At 38.1% G+C, this 16,660-nt stretch overlaps 1 long non-coding RNA gene across 1 annotated transcript; it reads right to left on the bottom strand.

Moving 5' to 3' along the window:
- Positions 1-6,832: 6,832 nt before the first annotated feature.
- On the bottom strand, positions 6,833-13,643 carry LOC110352718 (uncharacterized). The gene is made up of 2 exons (XR_002402185.4): positions 13,264-13,643; positions 6,833-7,784 (listed from the first exon to the last, which is right to left on the bottom strand). It is a non-coding gene; the product is annotated as an uncharacterized lncRNA (long non-coding RNA).
- Between the last annotated feature and the right edge of the window lie 3,017 nt (positions 13,644-16,660).

The raw sequence follows: 16,660 nt of genomic DNA, 5'->3' as shown, positions 1-16,660 counted from the left end.
CATCAATAAAGATATTAAACAAGATAGGCCCCAGTACTGACACCTGGGGGACACCACTTGTAATGGGACACCAGCTGGACTTAATTCCATTAACCACTACCCGCTGGGCATGGCCCTCCAACCAGTTCTTTACCCAGAGAAGAGTATACCTGTCTAGGCCACAAGTTTCCTCAGGGAAAAAAAAAAAAAATATATATATATATACTGCCACCTGTTCCAGCAGTCTCTCTATATAGCCTGTCCCTCTATATACACCGTGTCTCTATACTGTATATATACTGCATCTACATATACTATCTATTTCTATACATCTAAAATAAGATGGAAAATATGTATTTCAAAAGGAGAAGAAGGGAAATAAATAGGGAAATAACTTAAGTTTTTGTATGTAAACATGTTCATTTTCAATTTGTAAAGGTAGAGCTCGTTGTTCATAAGCAAATCTAGGCACATACTGACGTCTCTAAGCAATAACCTCTCTGAAGTCCCTGAAAAATGAACAAAAATTATGTATAACATCTCAGATAGGAGACATACTCATCTAAACTAAAAAAACAATTGTCTCAAAACAGATTTTTCGTAGTCAACAACTTTTCTCTGTGTTTGTATCTGATGACTACACTATTGCTGTTTTATTTGTGCAAGATAGGAAGAGTTCCTTTTTCCAAGACAGAATGAGATGCAACCAGAATTATCAGATAAATCATGGAATATACCTTTCCAAGGTTGTACCTGTGCAATCCCCTTGAAGGCTGTATTTAATCTGAGCAACAACATTACAGACCAGCTTTAGGTGATACAGACCAGCATATCTGTGCTTTGCTTGGTCAGCAGTAAAATAAATTCAATAGGCAGAGAACAGACAGACAAAATATGTTTAATTTCATAATCACTTCTGAAATCACATATCACATAATCAGAAAATAAGCATTTTTCCCAAAACACCTCTCCCTGTAGATCATTGGGAAAAGCTGTGGCAAGCTGCAGTTCTGACTCATGGATGAAAGTGTGAGAATGGGTACTGTAATAACCAATATTGTTGCTCAAAATGGTGAATTACTATTGGTGCTCTTATTCCATGAATCTCAAAACATTTTTAAAAAGGTAGAGTGTAATTTACTGTCATTTTCTAGTATATTGCCAATGGACCCTAGAATAGCTTAAATTTATTTATCTGAGTTAATAATCACATGACAGTTGAGAAAGAAACATAATTCAGAATATACACTTTTTCCAGCTGGCTAACTCCATATTTGTTGATAATGATGGAGAGATAATAAAGCCAGAATAGAATAAATGGGGATTCAAAGATGTAAGCACCAGTATTTACAGACATCAGTACAAAAGACAGATTGGTATAAAATAAACTATTCTGTCCATTCTCATAAGCAGTTTTAAGACAATTTTCATTCCTACTTCTCATCTATAGACCAAATGGTGTTTCTGTTTATATAAAAAAATATGCAAGGCTGCCTTTTGTGTTGTTCTATTTCACAGCTGTGTGAAGCATTGGCAGTAGCAATCCACATTCATCAGCATTCTCCAGAGGTTTTCTTTATTGTCATTTGTCTGACTTTTCCCTCTTTTCTCTTTGCTACCCTGTAAGCTCTGTGAGCTATATCCTGCTGCCAGTTCTGGTTCTGCAGTTCTTCAGTTATCCACTGTAGTAACCACATATAATTCATTTACAGTTGCGGTAGTCTAGCCCCCAAACTTGTCCAAGTTTTGTTATGATCAGCACTGCCATACCCTAAATGAACACCTAACAGGCATCAAGTCCTTGTTAGAGGAAGTTTTCATGGACCTCTTTCCCTGTCGGTTTAACTCCTGTACGACCCCATTTTTTTTTTATTTTTCCCTTTTACTTTTTTTCTTCCTATCCCCAGTGCTGATGTGGTGCTTTCAGCATTCTGCACTTAGCTGTTACCTTGACACATTTACAAACTACCTTGAAGATGGGAAGCCCAGATGAAAGGCAGTTTGGAAATGTGTTCTCACCAAACCAGGACGCTATACTGGGGACAAACACATGGTATTTTAACTATGAACTGCCTGATAGTCTACCAGCAAATTTCAAGGCTATATTGGGCCTTCCTCAAAACTTAGAGTAGCTTTTCCACTGATGAATTTACATCTCTGCCACCATTTTACTATTGGGACTCTCTGTAAAGGGCTACAGTGGGAGAGACAGTTGTCAGCTTACTATAGTCCAGTCGCTGAGATAACTGCACAAGGTAAGAAACTAGGACTTATAGTACTTCATTTATTTATTTATTTATTTTCCTGTCAAATCATTCTCTGCCTTGGTAGTAAACTTTCATAAGACTTCAGCTGCATCTTGCTGGTGTCCTCACGATATCTTGTCTGGTATTAAACCAGGAAATAAAAAAAATTCCAAAGTCCATCAGCTTCATCATATCCAGTACTGAATCTGCATTTAATACTAAACTCAAATACCATGAACAGTCTTACCAACTTAGTGGCATCATGTCGTGTCAATATTTTGTACATGGTAAGGATCTTCCAAGTTTTGTGTGTTTAATTTCTTTCTTGTTTTCTGACTGAGTCACAGTGCAAGGTAGTTTAATTATAAACAACACTGTTATTATTTGAACATGTAATTTAGCTTTTAAAGCCTCTGGTGTGAGTTATGAACTCAAAGCTTCTCTCAGATAAATGAATCAGTCATGGGTCACACAAACTCCTCTCCCCACTAGCATCCTATCAACTAGAGCTTGGAATTACCTGGAGAACCTGGACACTCATCCCAGAGTGCCAAACACATGAACTCAGCCAGATGGCTCTGAGCTGAAGCAGAAGTCAGGGTCACAAGATTGCTTGGGGTTCATTTAAATTAAATTGTTTGTTGACTTCCTGACAAAGGCCAGTTTTCTCTCTGGATTCCTCAAATGCAAAGAAATATACAATGTGGGGACCTGGAACAGACAAACTGAGTAAGCTAGGGAGGGCTTCATTAGAAGACATCACTGTCTCAACATTGTCTCAAGACAGTCATTGTGAAGTACAGTAGAAAGCTCTTTCTGTGCAAGGGATTTGGGCTATTACCAACCTGATGCTTATGCACTGACAGCATACTGTGCTGGATGTGACATGTTGCACTGTTAGCTAACAGCAATTGATTAACATTGCACATAGTCAATAAAATCAATGTCTGCAGAATTATAGATGAATATTTTTAAAATGTATTTTTTCAGGAGAAAGGCAGGAGAAAGCCTTATTTTGACTTACGCTCATCACTGAATTATTTTTTTTAAGAAATTCCCATTGTAGTTCCTAGATGTAATTTTATATAATTATAATTACATGTGATTCATAGCATTCAGTACACATTTTACCTTACCTCTGAAGCATAGGCATAGCTATAAACCGTGTGCCCATTTTGTTGTTGTTGATTTGTTTTGTTTTTGTTTTCTGGATACCATGAACTAACCTAGAAATATATATAAATAAAATCCCAAAGCAAAACATCCACTGCTCTAATTAAAAAAAAAAAACAAACAACACGTATTTGAAATCAGTCTGGGGTGTAGTAACTGGTAACTTGTAGGATTTCAGTTATTTTGGCTTTGAGTTTCACATGGGCTTCATCCATCTGGTGCCACTTTACTACAGGCATCTGTTGGATCTGGTTCATACCTGTTGTGTACCACTGGTCTTCTAGAAAGTTTATAACCCTGTGAATCAGATCAGGAAAGGCTGAATATCACGGAAAATGTAAACTGTTTTAAGCTGCATATAAACAGCATTGCTAAAGGGTGACAAAACTGTCATTGAAATCTTTCTCTATTCTTCCTCATGGATGTAATAATGGCAATTTTTCTTCTCAGCCTCAGCTGCTGATCATCACTGAGACATTTCAAAGCTCTGACATGCTGTTGCCATTTGAATGAACAACCCTGTTAGCAGCCAAGATCATAGAAATATCAGAGATTTCCAATTGCTTCCAGACTTGAAGCTTCAGTAAAAGTGACATAAGAGACATCAAACTATCTGTCAGGATGACTCCTTCCAACATACAATTCTAGTTAACTAGGGGCATCTCAGAAGGAATGATCTTCCTCCTTTCTGCCCACCTGTAATAGATTGTAGCATCTCTGAAATTCCTTGTGTGCACGAGGCCACAACATGCCTTCTCATAGCAGCTACTCCATGGCCCTGCTTTGTCCATCCCGTTTGGTGAAGCTTCTGCAGTAACGAAGATCCGCTCTTCCTCTTGTTTAAGTAAGAAAATTTTTATTCTGCTGAATGGGTCTGTAAAGAGCATCCAAAGCATTTTGGCATTTGACAAAGCATTTGTCATTTTGCCACCTCAGGCTGTGCCAAAAACCTCAGAAATACTGACCAGGCAAGTCGGAGTGATGTCTCGCAGCCATTACATGAGCCTGGATTTAGGTGTGTGACTGAAATGTGGTGAGAAAGAGACCATACATGTGCCTCATGCCCTATAACAATCTGGGACTGTTGAACTGCTAATTTCATTGAGGCTTCAGGGTTGTTACCAGACCATTGTGCTGATGAAGTGTGCTCAGAGGCCTCAGCTTTGACTCTCTGCCAAGGAGAGTCTGCTCCTTGGTATCCGAAGTAAAGAAATTGGGATTATTAGCAAGTAATTGATAATCTTGTCCTGCAACTGGTCACCACTAAATAGATCCTGACTCCATCCTCTTTGCACTCCCTCTTCAGCTATATATATAGGTATTTCCTTTTCACTTGACTGAGAATTACATTTCTTTGAATGGTGTTCTACACATGTACAGTGTCTCACTAAAGCCCATGGCTTCTGTGGAAAGGTGATGAGAAAAATTATCTGTACCAGTAACAGAGCTGCTCTGCTCTTGCATTAAGACCTGGTGTTGCAGAAAGTGCTTTTGTGAGGAAGAGCAGATAAAGTTACTGCCTCCAGTAACTCTGGCAGACCAGTATTACATTAAGATGTCAGATACAGCAGGTAAACAGAATATATTGCAGTATATTACTGGTATTCCATTAGTTTTTGGCCTCTGACTTCCTTTGTTTATCATTATTAGGAAACTGGTTGCCTTAAAATTTTTGGAATTTTTACATTCATACCTGATTGAGGAAGGATTCAGGTGTGAAGCTGTTAGCTAAGCAGGACTGTAACTCATTAATATTTTCAGTAAAATGAATGTTCAGACACTCTCCTGGAGATAGGTTGGCTTCACACTGGCTCAGCTGAGGAAATCATGAGGTCAAACATTTTGCCTGGAATGAATCTGAGTTAATCATGTCAGAAATCTCACCACATTCTCAATGACTGCTTGGCTTTTTTCCTCTTTTTACTCACCTGTGTGATACGAATCATTAAGCAGGCTCTCACCCATATAGGTGGAGCAAGTCTTTTAAAAGAACATAATTAGCATGGAAAGAAAGCTCTCTTGCCACTAACTGTATGGCATGCAAACAAGTCTTGGAATGAGGCCAATCTACCTCAATAAGTAAATAGGCTACACCTACAGAAAATGAAGTGAAAATCAGAGGGAACTGTATGAATAGATAATTTCTTCCTAACCTAAAGACTGCCATCCATTAAGAAATAAATCAATTCCTCCTAACATCTCCTCTCCTAACATCTCCACGTCTGTATTTTGCCACTGGTTTTGTCACCTTGTTATGCCAATTCTATTGAGATTTTGTTTGACTTGACTTGTATTTACCTCTGTTTACTAAAACTCTTCTCTGTAGTCTTCCTAGTTGTTTCCATACCTTAATTTCTTCCTTCTTGTGTGTCTTCTTCGTAGCTTTTGCACTTGACAAATATTATCATATTATAATCTCCCTGCTCCTGGCAACTTGAATTACAAATCTTCAGGAAAAGACAAAATCATCTGTTTTAGCAAAGTAAAAGAATCCTGATTTCTTCACCCTGTTTCTCTAGCTTTCCTTGATGGAAAAATCAAAGCAGTGCAATACAAGGATTGTGGCTATTATTTAGACCAAGCAGACAAATCTGCTGAGCTAACACCCTTGCAAAGGTCTCAGAGTTTTTAGTATGGCTGAGGCTTATAAGCAGCTACAAATGCCAGCCTAACCAATCTTACAAAAAGCTTTAGTTAGACAGGTGTCCATATCCTTAGAGAATGACTTAAAACTTTCAGTATTTCTGTGCTAAAAATCTCCTTGCCCCAAACCAAACCACACAAACTAACAGGCCAATTTCCAAGGGTCTGGGCAAGCTCACTGAGCACAGAGGCACAAACACTGTTTAAAAAGATCATAGGAGGCCTTTTTTTCTGATGTGATTCCATGAAGAAACCAGTGAACTGTGGAAATGCATCCTTGCTGCTAGCTCTTTCTGCCGGGAGTTGGAGTGGTGCAAAGGCTTTGCAGAATAGCTGAGAAGATGTTTCCTGAATTTATGAAGAAAAGAAGCCAATTTATAATGAGAAAGCACATATAATTTGTTTGGAATAAATCAGCAATTTACTAGAGTAACAATTTTTTTTTTAAAGTTAAATATAATCCATATTTTTGTTTTGAAATTTTATCTGAACTGCTACTGTAGCTCACAAAGACTGCATGAATTATAAAGTATCCGCTACAGTATTGTTTATAACCTGCATTTTAGAGCTTTGGCCATTCATCTCCTAGGATACTGTTTAATATAAAGCTTCAAAGGGTGACTGGAATCCATGATTTTAATAAATTATACCATAATAACAATAGAATAACATTCCTATCAAATGCAGATTTTATGTTACTAAGTTTTCCAGTAAGAGTTGTAACAACTGACAGGTGCAGATTGTTTATTTAACACAGTGGGCAAGCATCACATGAATTGAATGAGACATCATAAACATACGGTTGGGATTTTATTGACAGATAAAGTTTAAATAATTTCCTGTTTTACAGAGAGCATACCTGACCATAAAGAAAAGAGCTTTGTAAAATAAACATTACTTGAAACATGTTTCAAATTAGATAAATGTCTTAGAGGTTTTATAGCTCAGTAATAGGTAAGATATAATACTTGTACCTACTAGTTATAGGAAATGATTGTCTAAAAACTTTTGTTTTCTCTAGTAGGGATACATCAGAAAACCAGCAATATCATCACACCAAAGGGGATGAAATTCTTGCAGTTACCTAGAATGACCTTCTTGATAGCCCCAGGAACTCCTTTTTTTCCCTACCCTACAGGGCTACCCCTGCTGCTTCTTCCTAGCCCATCCCTTCTGAAGAGTTTGTAGCCATCCATCGGAGCACTCCAGTTTCGCAAGCCAACTGTTACATGTATTTTTGGGTGCCTCAAATGCAGTACTCAGCAATATTTTCACACTGTTGTACCTTACAGCCCATGGTGAGTAAGCACGGTGTTTATCCTTCCTGTCATAATGTGATTTGAGTTAGTAGTTGCTTATGGGCTCCCCACATTTCTTTTAAATAAACACCTGTCATCAGAATCATTTTTAACACCTTTTCTCCCCATGTCATGACTAGCCCACTGCCTAAGGCCAAGTGATTGGCTACTGTTAACATTTTAATGTCTGAGCACTGCTAACAAACTATCACAAAAATCTTTTGAGTGAAAGCTATAGAGTGTGCCACAGGAACTTCAAAGAGGCAGGATCCCCTGCTCCTGTGTGGGCTCCCCTCCATGGGCTGCAGCTCCGGCCCAGGGCCTGCTCCTGGGGGGGCTCTCCATGGGCCGCAGCCTCCTCCAGGCCACATCCACCTGCTCCACCGGGGGCTCCTCCACGGGCTGCAGTGTGGAGATCTGCTCCACTGTGGGATGCAGATTACCTCTGCAATTAAGCAGAAAACCATCCAGTGGGTGAAGCATTCATTAAAATCTTTCCACAGTCCTATTTTTTGACAGCTCCATCGCATGGATATACATGTAGACTGATCAAATGGCAGCTAACTGAATTAAATTAATTATGGATTCTCATCTTAAGCATTAAAAATGTTTATCCTACAGAAATTAAAAGTCACTTTAAACAAAGAGCTCTGTCAGTCAAGTGACTGTCTCAAAGGTTAGAAAATAATCTGAAATTATCTTGAGTACCTGAAAACGATCATGAACTTTTTATTCTCAGATGACGGGGTACAGTGTTAATGGTAACTCTGGAAATCATTGCCAGATTTACTGTTCTAGGATGTTAGATGCTCTTTGTTGTTCCTCATTCGTGAAGGTTTCATTTTCCTTCACAAATAATGCATATTTCTTTCTTTCCCACCTGGATGGGAAACACCACACTACTATGCATTATCTTTTTTGACACCGATTTCCTTTTATGGGGCAGATTTCCAACATAAAAGAAAATATAAGGCTACTTAATAACAGCACAGGAAAAACTCTCTTGTCTGGCAAAGGAGCACTGCAGCAGCTGATCCACGTGATCTTCCTTTTTGCTGTAACTGAGGAAATTCATCATAATGACAGGCACACTCAAAAGAAGATCCATAGTCTCTCTTCTAGTCATGTATCCGTGGAGCATGTATTAGAGACAAAACTCACCCCTCCCTCTTCCACACAAATTTATGGCTATTATCTGACACTCAAAGCACAGAGAGCTGAAGAGACTGGATCTGACAGCATACATTTCTTCTGCTGTTCTGGATGAACACTCTGAATTGGTTTCTTCTAAAACAAAATGTTTTCACCAGCAGCTGACTTGTTTCCTCAACCAACACTTGACAAAGCGAATGCTCCAGACTCCGCTTAGCTGCATTTTTCTCACATCTAAAAATAATTCAATATTTTATTATTCTGAAAATGTCTTTATGGTCCTCAAAAATACCTGGCCAATCAATTATTCCACTATTGTTGTTTAACCCAACAGGCATTTGTGCCACACAACCACTTACTCACTCTCCCCAAGTGGGATGGGGGACAGAACTGGAAAGGTAAAAGTGTGAGAACTCATGGATTGAGGTAAAGCAAAAGCTGTGCTTACAAGCAAAGCAAAACAATTAATTCCACTTGCTACTTTCCATCAGCAGGCAGATGTTTGGTAGCTTTTTTTTCCCCCTCTCCACATTAGAAGTCCTGCATTTCCTGAGTTAAGTAAACAATAAAATAATTCAATATTGTGCTTAGAGAGGTATATTTCTGCCTCTCCTGTGGAGAGTGCTTGGAAGGGGAATATGGGAGCTACAGTAAGGTCATACACTATTGCCCTTTTGGCTCACTGATGGCGTGCTTGGGACTAAGCATGAAGCTGGGCATTGTGTAATTTGATTTCCTCAAATGGCATTAGAGAAGTGCCAGGTAGAGTTTTTCCTCATGATTCTTAAGGTAGTTTTCAAAAACACGTAGAAAGAGGGAGAACAAACTTTAAAGCCTCTTTCCACTCTGAAAACATTGATCTGTCTTATCAGCCAGGGTAGTCAGTAAAACAAAGTAATGGACCACAGACTTCTGACTGGATATTGACTGGTCCCAGGCAAGTAACTGACTGAGGATCTGGAAGTAATGTTTGATTTCTTGATCAGCCAGATTATTACTTCTATTGTGTCCACTTGCTGTTCCTTTGTAAATAGCTGAGTTTGGAGGAGGTGATCCTTGAATATTAAACAGATTTTCTTAGTCCCTCTTCCCTCCAGGGCTTTGTCAGATTCCCCAAAGACGCCAAAGTTTGCTCTTTTGAAGTCCAGGGTAATGAGCTAGCTGTGCACCCTCCTTGCTGCCCTCAGAATCCTAAACAACACCATTTCATGGGCACTGCAGACAAGGCTGCCCTTGAACTTCACAGTTCAATTCCAGGCCCCAGGTCCTTTCACTTTCCACTGGCTGCAAACTGTGCTTAAGACTTAAAATCTTCATCCTGTCAGATGGGTATAAAACAATTCCAGGATTTGTCACAGCAAACATGGCCTTAGACACCTGGACAATTAATACCTGGAAAGTATATACCAACATCCCCATCTCTACTGTACAGCTCCAGATTTACAGTCCTAATCCCCCTTTAGAGACATAAGCAAAATTGAGCTTCTTCTGGACAGGATAGAACAAATATGATTCTTTCCATGATATAGGAAAGTAAAATGGACAGTTAGTGAAGAGGATAGCAGAAAAATAAAAATGTTTCACCCTCTCAGCTTTCCATGGTACTAACTGCTGAAGAATGAGACAGATAAAGATGTCATTGTTTGCTTTCTAATGGCTCTATCAAATACTTGCACTTTTTATTCTTCATAGATACAGGTTGTTTCATTAAATACATTATTGGTTAATTTAGCTTCTGTACATTTTCTGTGGGGTTACAAACTCCTTACAACCAGGCTCAAATCGTTCCTTCATTCCACGTTTCCTTTTTCCTGACTGCCATAACTCCATTGTTCTGGCTTTTAACTCTTCTACCAAAACAACAATTGCTGCATAAAATGCTTTTGTTGTCCATTTGCAAGAGGTGACCTTCCTTTTCCCTTTGCCACAAGTCCCCAGATGAAAGAGTAATCTTTCATGGCTGAATGACTTTCAATAAGACAAAAGCAGAGTGAAAACCTGCTATTAAAGCTTCTGTCTATAAACAATTACTTGTCTTAATAGGAATTAATATAAGAACTAATCCATTACGGAAAGAAACTGAAACCATTGCAAATCCTGTGTTGCAGCTGTAATTTCCTCCTGCAAATAGAGCTGTGGAGCTACTAAACAAATTGGGCACTCTTCACCAGGGAGGTTACCAACAGAGCTTAAGTGCAAAACCAAGCCATAATAATATTCATGGGTGATATATCTTATTTTTTATATATATTTTTTGTGTGCATATATATGATTACTTTTTAGTTATGAAGACTGAAAATAGATGATGACAGACATAAGATGCATGCTATATGCATTTTAGTGGCCTGTTAACAATACAAACTTTACACATGATTTCAAATATTGGAAAAATGACCAGGGTGTGCAGAAGACTAGAAAAAAAAATCACAATGAGCTAGGTAATCATTTTTATTTGTAGAATTTCTAATGAACTGTCTGTGCATTAGAGTAACAACTACACAGAACAAACTACTCAGAGATGCTGTGCACTAGCATAATCAGTTAGATTAAATGCAACCTAGTGAACCACTAATCAGATTACATTTCAGTGAGCTAATCAATGCAATACTATGATTACATGGAGTTAGAATAGATTATTAGAATAGAAATAAGAACAGTCATTCAGATAGACTTAATAATTTGTCTTTTCTCATTTTCACGTTTCTTAAAATTCAAGCTCAGTGGCACTAGCTTTTATTTATTACATTCTATCTGTTTATCTGTTATTCACTTGGATAACTTTGTTCATCTAAGCAGAGGGATTAGGAGAAGTTTCTTCCCTGCCAAACGAGCAGCAACTATTTTTAAACTAGCAAGCTATTTCTATTAAATATTGCCTCACTTGTTTTAAATATATGTATATATATGTATTTAAATTGGTGATACCATGTAAAATACTGTGCTTAAGTGTAATTAGACGAAAACTGTTTTACTTTCCTGTCTTAAGAAAAAAACAGTCTTACTGATCCAGAGTTTAATTTGCTCCAGTCTGCTATCTACAATTGTAGAATATTTCTATTTTTTCCAGTCGTTTTCAGAATTTTGTGTATCCTGAGGCCATATGACAAAGTAATACTTGAACAACTCAATTTTTAAAAGTAAAATTGATTTATTTGTTATTCCCTGGTTATGACATTAAAAGGTACCTCAATCTGATGTTTATTCAATATTATGTATACATGTATATAAAAATCTTTGACACCTTAAGGTCTGGGATGGAGGAGACCCTGTTTTTCTGGTCCTTGTGTCTTTTATAACCCTTAGGGTCCTATTCTACTTCTAGTTTCCTTATTTAACTATTTATTTCTATAGGTCAAACTAGCTTCTGCTGCAACCTTTGTGAACACATATGTAAACTGTGCTGAATTTAATCCCATTCTCTCAGTTTCATCTTTTCTTTTTCTCTCCACAAGACTTTGTTCTAATTTCCTTTCCATGGTCACTATCTGCCTGAGCAGCAGCAATTTTTGCTTTATCATTATTTTATGATCTCCTGATATCTTTTTTAATATCCCCCTACTGCAAGTTTTTTATTCTTTCTATTAAAATAAACAACAATTAGAATACTACTGCTACATTTTAATATTTAAAAAAAGAATAAGCAGATAAATACAACTGAAATAAAATCTAAACGCTATTTTCAAGGAAATCAGTGTGAAATGCTTGGTGGCATCAACCTGGTTTTCACCATATTTTTGAAGGTTTGAAGGCTAATCTACTTCTAAGCAAGATTTCAGGTTAGGAATCCTCTCCTTGTATACAAATGATCAAAGCTTTTGTAACTGTTCCTAAATGCAGAACAGTTGGTATGGCTGTCCTTGCTCTGCTTGACATACATTTAAACAACATAGTGATGGTAGCATATGGCATAATAAACCAGCAGTCAGTCCAAACCAGCAATCACAAAAGCATGATATGGAGAAAAGAAAAAATTGAGTCCATAACCTAGTTTGTCTGTTTTTAATCTGAGTTTACAGTGCTTTGTCACCTAGTACAGTCAAGCCTGTTAGCCCAAATACATGAGTTCAAGCACTTAGAAAAATTACAGTTGTAAAAATCTCCAGCAACCTCACTGTAGAGTAGTCAGTCATGGTATGAATAGGAAGAGATCAACAAGCACTGACACTAATCACCCTTGCTCATTTGTTTCTTGCTTAGGAATAATAGAAAGCAATAAAAGTGAACTTCTGATTTTCTGTGGCTGAAAAAATGAATACACAAGGTCAACTCTACAAGTGCCTGCTATGATAACTTAGTCAGCAGAGTTTGGTAGGACTGAAGAAGCATAGCACAATGGTCTTGTACATGGAGACAGACAGCAGCTGTTTCTTGGTATACCCAAGCCTTTTGTAGATTCTTGGCACTAACTGCTCAGAAATGAATTTCACTTACACATTTCAAATATTTAGTTATGGGACTGAGGTTCCAGAATAGTTTTTCAGCAGAATCATGAAGATAACCCACCACAACTGTATTCCAAAATGGTTTAAAGCCACTATAAAAGTGGTTTGGAATGGGCAGTTGTAACATCAGGTGACTGGAAGCCCCTTCCACGTACAGCACTCATTCCTGGTTTATCAGTCTGAATGGGCATTTTTGCTGACCTACATGAAAAAACATACACTCAAACAGGAAAAAAAAAAAAAAAAAAAAAACAAAAATAAAAACACACAAAACAAACAGCAACAAAACAAACAGATGCCTCCACAGGAGGTTTCTTGGTGTGAACTTACATGCTGATGCTGACAGGTATTATTTCTTCCATTTCTCTTCTTTATGCAGATTAGTTTCAGGTAGACTGCATCCACTAACAATAGAACTCACAGCATGCAAAGACTTCAAGGTGAGTTTGATTTGCTTTCCAGAAAGTTATACTTGCCCCCAAAAGCCTATAGTAGGTTATCTATAAACGGATAATAGAGGGTAGTTCAGAGAAGAAGTTCATCTCTGTTTTTCCTCAAAAGGAAGTAAAGCCCTACGTATTTGCCCATCCGTGGTACAGGATCACTACCTTGTTTTCCCTAGCCTTCTATTCAAAAAAGGACTAACAGTCCATTAATTAAATTAATACACTGAACCACAACAGACAGTAACACGTAGATTTCACAACAAAGTCACAATGCTGTCAGAATTACCTTAAGAATCCCTGCCTCTTTTTGTAAGGCTCAGAACACCTGTGAATCACTTACCAATAGAAGATAATTAGCTTCTAATTAACAATTACACCTGTCACAGCAACTTTCTATCATTTAACATTTTATAGTTTTTCCCAGCTTAGCCTGTTCTGAGCTATGAATGAACAGCTTTGCCTTACCCTTTTCTACTAACCATATTTGCCTTGGCTAATATTAGACTGCCACCCAGAAAAAAAAATCTTGGCATGAAATATTTCTGAATGGAGATTCTGAGTACCGATGCTCTTGTACAGCCTTGTGTGTTAGACACCACATCGTGTTATACTGTTGTGGATCACTCTTTCTAGGGTTGTATTTCTCCAGGTACATAGACAAGATGAAAACACCTTTTCTAATATATTTTTAATTTTTAATGAAATTCTGATTAAGGCCAGAGCAACACAAAACTTAAGTCAGTAAAGAGCTCTGAGGACATGGTAGCAACTTGACTGAATATATGGGAAGCAGCTAGGGTTGTACTTAACAGTGCATAACTTAGCAGGAAAAAAAAAGTATGAGATCATAGCTTCCCATATAGTTTCCCATTTCTTCCCTCACAATAGAAAGATTTACTGTGACATTTTCTAGTTCACTCACTTCCAGACAAGAGAGAAAAGCATCCTAAGGTGATGTCATGCAGAATTTCCTTCAACAAGTGGATTCAAGACTGTTCTCTTCTGTCTGCCTCTTACTTGTATGTTACTTTCACCAAGTAATATCCAGCACAACATAACCTAGAGTGTTGCCCAGTCCATCCGCAAGGTAGTGTTCTTCTATGTCCTGCATCTGTGTGAGTATGATCCCCTCAAAATAGGAAGGGTAAGGAAAGCAGATTCATTCCCTAATATGAAACCTGTTTTGACTGGGTGTTTCCAGGGTGTATAATTTCTTAGTAATGGTCAAATATGTTCATGTTTTTTGAACTGAAGTGAGAGGAATTAGTTGATGCTGTTTTAGACAGTATCCAGTGAGGTGCAGCAAGAGTGGTGCTTATGGTGATATGAACCGTCACCCACTAGTCTATCCAATTATGTACCCACTCAGTAGGTATCCCTATCACGGGAATGTTAGATAACTCTGAAGTGGTTAAAAGGAAACATATTCACGAATTCAAGGAATTTATTGATCTGACAATTTTCAGCAAGAGATTATAATAGACACTACACCACCACAGAGCACATCCACCTTCCTGAGAGATATTATGAAATAACTAGCAGTATTTACACAATATTTTCAAATTTGGCAATGCTTCACAATGAGTATTAAAAAAACAGTATATGCAAACACAAAAAAGTAATCTGGATAAAGTCTCAGTCTGTATAACTTTCCCAGTTATATAATTCATTAAGTTAATTCATTAGTTTATTTCTTTCATTTATTTCTTTTTGTTTATTTGATAATGATAGGACAAAGGGGAATGGTCTCAAACTAAAAGAGGGTAGATTTAGACTAGACATTAGGAGGATTCCTCACTCAAAGGGCAGTGAGGCACAGGAACAGGTTGCCAAGAGAAGCTATGGATGCCCCATCTCTGGAGGTGTTCAAGGCCAGGCTGGATGGGGCCTTGGCCAACCTGATCTAGTGGGTGACATCCCTGCCTGTGGTGGAGGGGTCAGAGTAGATGATCTTTAGGGTCCCTTCCAACCTGAGCCATTCTATGATTCTATGATTTCTTTTTCAAAGTCAGTTTGAGAGATGTGCACTCTACTGTTTCCCAATCCTGCTGCTAATCCAAACTGCTACACAACAGCAGTTTGGAGAGTAGTTTGGAGAGAGGAGTAAGAAACGAGGGAGAAACAGCCCTGCAGAAAAAAAGGTTGGTGAAGGAGGAGGAGAGCTGAGGGGGATCTTATTAGTCTGTATAAATACCTGAAAGGATATTGAAAAGAAGACAGAACCAGGCTCTTTTCAGTGGTGCTTGTGCCCGGACAAGAATCACGGGGCATAAATTTGAACACAAGTGGTTTCATCTAAGCACCAGGAAGCACTTCTGTAATGTGCAAGGTGATGGAGCACTGGAATAAGTTGACCTGAAAGGTTGTGGAATCTCCTTCCTTGGAGATCTTCAAAAATTGTCTGGGAATGGTCCTGGACAACCTGCTCTGGGTGGTCCTGCCTGACCTCTAGAGCTCCCTTCCAGCTTTAACCTTCTATGATTCTATGAGTGGGACAGCTTCGAAGCCCCAGCATAGTGAAGTTAGAGAGGAAGCAATTTGTACAATCAGTCATGATGACTGGCAACTTCCACATAATTTACCAGTTCAACTGGTGAGTGAGTATAAGTCTTGTAACTCGGTCACTTCTGATCATATTTTGACCATTAAAATGGTAACTAATGGGTATGGATCTTATAAATCCTTTCCCTATTCACCAGCTTAAGTTAAACAGCTTTTAGCTTTCACAGTGCTTGTCAAAACCTTTATAACATACTTCACATACAAGGGATTTTGCTGCATTTCTTAAAATGAGTACATCTTTGCTGCAAGGTTAGAATAACCTTGATTTTCCTTGCTATGATAACACTCCTTGCAGGTAATGCTTTCCTTGGAGCAGTTTGTTCTCACTTCTTCAGTGATTTTACAAGGTTCTCTTTATCTCTTCATCCCAGACTAATTCATTATAAATGTCTTCAGCCTGTCTCTGGTCTTGTCAGTGCTTGTACTAGAGCAGTTTGCTCAGCTGCTGCTGCTACTGCAGTTTGCTGTATTTCAGGCAGCTGTTTCACATCCTCCATACCTCCTTCTAATTTTCTCCATTGGTCTGCTGCATCTTGTTGACCACCAGGCTAGATCGGCCTTAGTTAATGCCAGCCATTTTTTGCTTGTTTCATTGCTGACAGTGGAATTATTACAGAATAGCACCGATACACTTCGTCAGAAACCTTTGAATCTAGTGACAAAATCATAAATTAAAGCCTTGATAACAGCTTGTTTGTCCTTTCAAATTCATAATTTCT

Source organism: Anas platyrhynchos, chromosome 4 (genome assembly GCF_047663525.1).
Source record: "Anas platyrhynchos isolate ZD024472 breed Pekin duck chromosome 4, IASCAAS_PekinDuck_T2T, whole genome shotgun sequence".
NCBI classification, from domain to species: Eukaryota; Metazoa; Chordata; class Aves; order Anseriformes; family Anatidae; genus Anas; species Anas platyrhynchos.
The sequence above is the reverse complement of the archived record's forward strand: the minus strand, read 5'-3'. Positions and strand labels throughout refer to the sequence as shown.